We start from the raw sequence: 6,000 nt of genomic DNA on the forward strand, positions 1-6,000 counted from the left end.
AGGAGATATAATTGAAGTATTGTACACGTACCCGGCTACTTTCACCACTCTTTGCTGCAGTGATATTTTTCCCTCCATTTTTCTTTTTTCTTTTTTATTTTGCTGGAAGTTCCGTCAATACCCTCCAGCCTTTAAGAGACATCATGCAGCCAGGCCTCTTGCTTGCGACCACACCGTCCTGAGCGCGACCGATCTCATCAGATCCCGGAAGCTAAACGGGGCAGGGCCTGTTCAGTACTTGGATGGGTGACCTCCTGGAAATACCAGGTGCTGCAAGCTTTTTACGTCTCCTGGGTAACTTCATTGTAGCTCTTAATACTCTCTTTCAGTCTGGAGGAGATATAATTGAAGAATTGTACATGTACCCGGCTACTTTCAACAGCCTTTCCTGCACTGATATTTTTCCCTCCATTTTTCTATTTTTTTTTTTGCTGGAAGTTCCGTCAATACCCGCCAGCCTTTAAGAGACATCATGCAGCCAGGCCTCTTGGCTTGCGGCCACACCGTCCTGAACGCGCCCGATCTCATCAGATCTCGGAAGCTAAATGGGGCAGGACCTAGACAGTACTTGAATGGGTGACCTCCTGGAAATACCAGGTGCTGCAAGCTTTTTACGTCCCCTGGGTAACTTCATCGTAGCTCTTAATACTCTCTTTCAGTCTGGAGGAGAAATAATTAAAGAATTGTACACGTACCCGGCTACTTTCAACACACTTTGCTGCACTGATATGTTTCCCACCATTTTTCTTTTTTCTTTTTTTTTTTTGCTGGAAGTTCCGTCAATACCCGCCAACCTTTAAGAGACATCATGCAGCCAGGCGTCTCGGCTTGTGGCCACACCGTCCTGAATGCGCCCGATCTTGTCAGATCTCGGAAGCTAAACGGGGCAGGGCCTGGTCAGTACTTGGATGGGTGACCTCCTGGAAATACCAGGTGCTGCAAGCTTTTTACTTCTCCTGGGTAACTTTATCGTAGCTCTTAATACTCTCTTTCTGTCTGGAGGAGATTTAATTGAAGAATTGTACACGTACCTGGCTACTTTCAACACCCTTTGCGGCACTGATTTTTTTCCCTCCGTTTTTCTTTTTTTCTTTTTTTTTTTTTTTTTGCTGGAAGTTCCGTCAATACCCGCCAGCCTTTAAGAGACATCATGCAGCCAGGCCTCTCGGCTTGCGGCCACACCGTCCTGAACGCGCCCGATCTTGTCAGATCTCGGATGCTGAACGGGGCAGGGCCTGGTCAGTACTTGGACGGGTGACCTCCTGGAAATACCAGGTGCTGCAAGCTTTTATCGTCACTTGGGTAACTTCATCGTAGCTCTAAATACTCTCTTTCTGTCTGGAGGAGATATAATTGAAGTATTGTACACGTACCCGGCTACTTTCACCACTCTTTGCTGCAGTGATATTTTTCCCTCCATTTTTCTTTTTTCTTTTTTATTTTGCTGGAAGTTCCGTCAATACCCTCCAGCCTTTAAGAGACATCATGCAGCCAGGCCTCTTGCTTGCGACCACACCGTCCTGAGCGCGACCGATCTCATCAGATCCCGGAAGCTAAACGGGGCAGGGCCTGTTCAGTACTTGGATGGGTGACCTCCTGGAAATACCAGGTGCTGCAAGCTTTTTACGTCTCCTGGGTAACTTCATTGTAGCTCTTAATACTCTCTTTCAGTCTGGAGGAGATATAATTGAAGAATTGTACATGTACCCGGCTACTTTCAACACCCTTTCCTGCACTGATATTTTTCCCTCCATTTTTCTATTTTTTTTTTTGCTGGAAGTTCCGTCAATACCCGCCAGCCTTTAAGAGACATCATGCAGCCAGGCCTCTTGGCTTGCGGCCACACCGTCCTGAACGCGCCCGATCTCATCAGATCTCGGAAGCTAAATGGGGCAGGGCCTAGACAGTACTTGAATGGGTGACCTCCTGGAAATACCAGGTGCTGCAAGCTTTTTACGTCCCCTGGGTAACTTCATCGTAGCTCTTAATACTCTCTTTCAGTCTGGAGGAGATATAATTAAAGAATTGTACACGTACCCGGCTACTTTCAACACACTTTGCTGCACTGATATGTTTCCCACCATTTTTCTTTTTTCTTTTTTTTTTTTGCTGGAAGTTCCGTCAATACCCGCCAACCTTTAAGAGACATCATGCAGCCAGGCGTCTCGGCTTGTGGCCACACCGTCCTGAATGCGCCCGATCTTGTCAGATCTCGGAAGCTAAACGGGGCAGGGCCTGGTCAGTACTTGGATGGGTGACCTCCTGGAAATACCAGGTGCTGCAAGCTTTTTACTTCTCCTGGGTAACTTTATCGTAGCTCTTAATACTCTCTTTCTGTCTGGAGGAGATATAATTGAAGTATTGTACACGTACCCGGCAACTTTCAACACCATTTGCTGCACTGATATTTTTGCCTCCGTTTTTCTTTTTTTTTTTTTTTTTTTTTTTTTTGCTAGAAGTTCCGTCAATACCCACCAGCCTTTAAGAGACATCATGCAGCCAGGCCTCTCGGCTTGCGGCTACACCGTCCTGGACGCACCCCGTCTCGTCAGATCTCGGAAGCTAAACGGGCCAGGGCCTGGTCAGTACTTGGATGGGTGACCTCCAGGAAATACCAGGTGATGCAAGCTTTTTACGTCTCCTGGGTAACTTCATCGTAGCTCTTAATATTCTTTATCTGTCTGGAGGAGATATAATTGAAGTATTGTACACTTTGTCTTAGGGACAGTCTGGCTAGCAGTGACTGAGTGGTTGACAGACGACAAGCAACGGAATGTACGTGCTCTGTGATGTCATAGCAGTCAGCTGAGAGAGGCTCGTGATGTCATCGCTGAGCTGTCTGTCTGTCTGTCTGTCTCTCTCTCTCTCTCTCTCTCTCTCTCTCTCTCTCTTCCTCTCAATTCAATTCATTTGTATTGTCAAAGCAATTGGACATACATACATACATATATATATATATATATATACATACATACATACATCCATACATGCTAGAAAGTCATTACAATGTTATCTTAAAGGCTAACTAAGCAGAACATATATCATTATAGAACAGAGTTCATAGGTCAACACATGGTTTTAGGGAACAGGCACGTAGGTCATACCGTTTGACAATGTCTCCAAGGTTCTCATCGTAAATAACAAACAGAAATCAAACTATCTTCTGGGCTGACCTTCTAGCTTGACCGTATCTTTCTTAAGTATACAAGAGAGAAAAACAGGTGTAAGAAAATAATTTCTAATTTTCCTTCTACACATATATACATACATACATACATATGTAGCGTTATTTTGGGTGTATTTTGATAAGAGCATTTGGGCTCTGAGCTGAAGCACTGATCTAAAGAAGACCTCTCCCCCCCCAAAGTTATCAGATTTCCTTAGCTCATCAGCTTGGAACTGGTTTGCATCAAAGTGACAGTTTTGGGGAGGATGGCACCGAGAAGAGGCCAAATAGTTTGGAATTCTGCTATGAGATGTCTGGAGAAAGGGGCCTGTAGGTGATAAAAACTCTTTGAAGTGGATGAGAGCCGAAATCCCGACATAGAGCTACGAACCCAGGCCAACCGGCATTTCCAAAAGATGGCATGGATTGACATCAGTCATAAATAAAGCCTCCCTCCAATAGGACACTGGGGGCTGAAACCGAAATCCAATCTCAAGAACTCAGGGACCAATCACCTACTGATCTGACAGACTATAAGGAACAGCGGACAGTCTTTCTCTCTCTCTCTCTCTCACCTGAACCAGAATCTCGCTGCCACAGCTCAACCTGTAGCTCTGTTGCCAGAACCGGAATCAGAAACCAACCAAGTCTTTGCCGGCAACAGAAGAGTTAAACTGGGAGAAGGAGATTGAGCGAAGAATTATTTTAAAGGACTTTATTAAATAAATAACTTCACAGACCCACCTGATCAGTGGAGTTTTACAGCTGGACAATTGACTAAGTCGACTGAATACGAAAGTGTCAGTCACTTAAATAGCTATTTGAGTCTTAAGAAACTTGACCCTTGGAACGAACAGGGCCCTGCTTTCCTCAAAGACTTTGTCTTCAAGTAACTACGGTGGAACCCTGCTTACAAAGAAGATTTTGTGCACAACCTTGGAGCCTTCAAACCAGTGGAAAATCTGTTTGGAAAAGACTCTACATTCGCGAAACCCCAACTTCCAGGTGCATCGACTGAGTGGAAGTTCTTGGACAAAGCCGAACCGGACTGCCTTTGTTCCAAACCACACGGACCTCGTGCCGTGTGCTGTTATCTGAGCCCGAAGCCAGAGAGGCCTCTCTGCGACGAAGTTCACATAAGTTTAACAGTTTGGAGTTCATTATTCATGACATTTGAGAAATCAATTAGAAATGTTAATCTGTGATTCATAACTCTAGAATGTGTAATATCATTTAGTTTTCTTAAATATAAATGTGTGTTGCATTCAACTGTTTTGTTGATAATTTTAGAAATAAAATCTGTCAACGCCGAGAAATATCTTCTCATTCCTGTTTAACTGTTTAGTCTGAAATTGACACAAGTTAATAGACACCAGATTATAGGTGGCCCTGCCTATCCTTAATCATTGAATAATAATCAGTTAAGGGAAATTGTGGTAACAAGTAATGATAGGATCTTTCTCTCCACCTAAACGTTAATGAGACTGATATATATATAACGAGAAGTTACCTGACATAAATACTAACCTGCGTAGTTATTGAATGTCTGACTAACAATACTAATGAGAGACTCACCTTCGTCTTACTAACCGGTATTGTAGTCAATGTGTTTATAACCTTTTTTGTTTAATGATTTGTGTGTTATCATATGCGATCCCATGGTCTTTGATTTGGTCACGGAAGTGATTTGTCTTTGATTTGTTGATCTAGAGTTGAATTTTAATTAGTTTTTCCCTTTTGTATAATTAGTGTAGTGCTACATTTAGTCTTTGTTTTTAAATAAATTTGACAATTTATATCTTTGGAATTGGTGTCTGCGTCCAATTATTACAGAAATTGAGTTCTACAAGACTCCAGGATTCGTGATAAGGTGATACTATGAATTCACTTCTTTAATTGAAATTTAAAAGTGTACCTTACGCTACATATATATATATATATATATATATATATATATATATATATATATATATGTATGTATGTATGTATGTATGTCCAATTGCTTTGACAATACAAATGAATAGAATTGAGAGGGAGAGAGAGAGAGACAGACAGACAGACTGACAAACAGAAAAACAGACAGACATAGACACACACACACACACACACACACACAGAGCCAGCCAGCCAGCCAGCTCAGCGATGACATCACGAGCCTCTCTCAGCTGACTGCTATGACATCACAGAGCACGTACATTCCGTTGCTTGCCGTCTGTCAACCACTCAGTCACTGCCAGCCAGACTGGCTGGCTGGCTGGATGGGGGGGCTGCTTGCTGCTGCTGTGTACCTTAGCAAGCTTATTTGCTTGACCGGCCTTCCTACTCCTCTGCCCACATGCCCACCTATGCCCGATCTGCTGTTCACCTGGATCACAGCTCCGCCCCAACAAGGCAGATCCTCCCAAAAATGGTACAAACTCACCCACGATCCCCTCCACGGAAAGCTTTAGCAAAAGGCAAAAGCGTTATACGTAATGAAGAGGAACCCGAGTCCAAGACGCATCCGACCAGCCATACATATTTGTGTGTATTAAAGATCACATTTTCTTACATTTAGTTTTTCTGTACTTTATTACATCTTATTGTGATTTATAAATGTATTGTTTCTTTTCCATATGTATGTATGTATGTATGTGTGTGTGTGTGTGCCTGTCTCTGTGTGAAAGTGAGTGTGTGTGTGTGTGTGTATGTCTGTCTGTCTGTGAAAGTGTGTGTGTGTGGGTGTGAGTGTCTGTCTGTCTGTCTGTCATGTAACTCGCACATCTGTGAGGGCACCATTTTTGCAGAAGAGATGTACACATTTTGGAGCAACATATGCTGCCATCCAGACATCA

At 43.3% G+C, this 6,000-nt stretch overlaps 4 non-coding genes and 5 pseudogenes across 4 annotated transcripts; 8 read left to right on the plus strand and 1 right to left on the minus strand.

The window, feature by feature from the left end:
• Positions 1 to 160: 160 nt before the first annotated feature.
• Positions 161 to 279, plus strand: LOC136730888 (uncharacterized; annotated as a pseudogene).
• A 211-nt stretch (positions 280 to 490) lies between these two features.
• LOC136730671 (uncharacterized) lies at positions 491 to 609 on the plus strand (annotated as a pseudogene).
• A 217-nt stretch (positions 610 to 826) lies between these two features.
• Positions 827 to 945, plus strand: LOC136730560 (5S ribosomal RNA). Its single transcript, XR_010809354.1, has one exon. It is a non-coding gene; the product is annotated as a 5S ribosomal RNA (ribosomal RNA).
• A 223-nt stretch (positions 946 to 1,168) lies between these two features.
• On the plus strand, positions 1,169 to 1,287 carry LOC136730866 (uncharacterized; annotated as a pseudogene).
• Positions 1,288 to 1,502: 215 nt separating this feature from the next.
• LOC136730889 (uncharacterized) lies at positions 1,503 to 1,621 on the plus strand (annotated as a pseudogene).
• Positions 1,622 to 1,832: 211 nt separating this feature from the next.
• LOC136730608 (5S ribosomal RNA) lies at positions 1,833 to 1,951 on the plus strand. The gene has a single exon (XR_010809401.1). It is a non-coding gene; the product is annotated as a 5S ribosomal RNA (ribosomal RNA).
• A 217-nt stretch (positions 1,952 to 2,168) lies between these two features.
• On the plus strand, positions 2,169 to 2,287 carry LOC136730561 (5S ribosomal RNA). Its single transcript, XR_010809355.1, has one exon. It is a non-coding gene; the product is annotated as a 5S ribosomal RNA (ribosomal RNA).
• A 224-nt stretch (positions 2,288 to 2,511) lies between these two features.
• On the plus strand, positions 2,512 to 2,630 carry LOC136730946 (uncharacterized; annotated as a pseudogene).
• A 2,915-nt stretch (positions 2,631 to 5,545) lies between these two features.
• On the minus strand, positions 5,546 to 5,660 carry LOC136730549 (U5 spliceosomal RNA). Its single transcript, XR_010809343.1, has one exon. It is a non-coding gene; the product is annotated as a U5 spliceosomal RNA (small nuclear RNA).
• Positions 5,661 to 6,000: the final 340 nt, after the last annotated feature.

This window comes from Amia ocellicauda, unplaced genomic scaffold, assembly GCF_036373705.1.
Source record: "Amia ocellicauda isolate fAmiCal2 unplaced genomic scaffold, fAmiCal2.hap1 HAP1_SCAFFOLD_32, whole genome shotgun sequence".
NCBI classification, from domain to species: domain Eukaryota; kingdom Metazoa; phylum Chordata; class Actinopteri; order Amiiformes; family Amiidae; genus Amia; species Amia ocellicauda.